Genomic DNA, 585 nt, shown 5'->3' with positions numbered 1-585 from the left:
GACTGTTTACCACTGACCTTAAATATGCATTTGATAAAATAGTTTTACTACAAACAACAATAAACCTATATTTATCAATCAATTTTAACTACTACTACAAACTGTATTTGCCATTCAGAGTTCATAAACTGAATTTACCAAAGACAGTTAAAATTGAGTTGTATTTATAAATACAGTATTTTTTTTTTTAATAATGATTGTTCATGAACTATTTTCTATACAATTTACTATAACAGTTCATAAACTGTATTATATTTTACTGTGGATCGCTGATAAACTCTACTATTAAGCATACATTTTACCACAGACAATTCAGATATCAGATATCCAATTATTAGACAATGTTTATTTCATTCAACCATACACAGTTAATTTAAATAATTTTATTCATTCAAGTATTTAATCGAAAGACAGTCTATTTAGTATTATTAGAGGTATTATTAATATCAGTATTACTATTAGTTGCAGCAGCAGCAGCAGTAGTAGTAATAATAATATAGTAGTAGTAGTAACGGATAGGAACTTTCGTATTCGAGCATTTATTCCGTCGAACTGTTTTTGTGAAACACCGGGGCGGTACTCTGG

This window comes from Seriola lalandi, unplaced genomic scaffold (genome assembly GCF_002814215.2).
Source record: "Seriola lalandi dorsalis isolate HSWRI2012SDOR001 ecotype SW California unplaced genomic scaffold, Sedor1 jcf7180002054591, whole genome shotgun sequence".
Lineage (NCBI taxonomy): Eukaryota > Metazoa > Chordata > Actinopteri > Carangiformes > Carangidae > Seriola > Seriola lalandi.
This window is presented reverse-complemented; position numbering follows the sequence as displayed.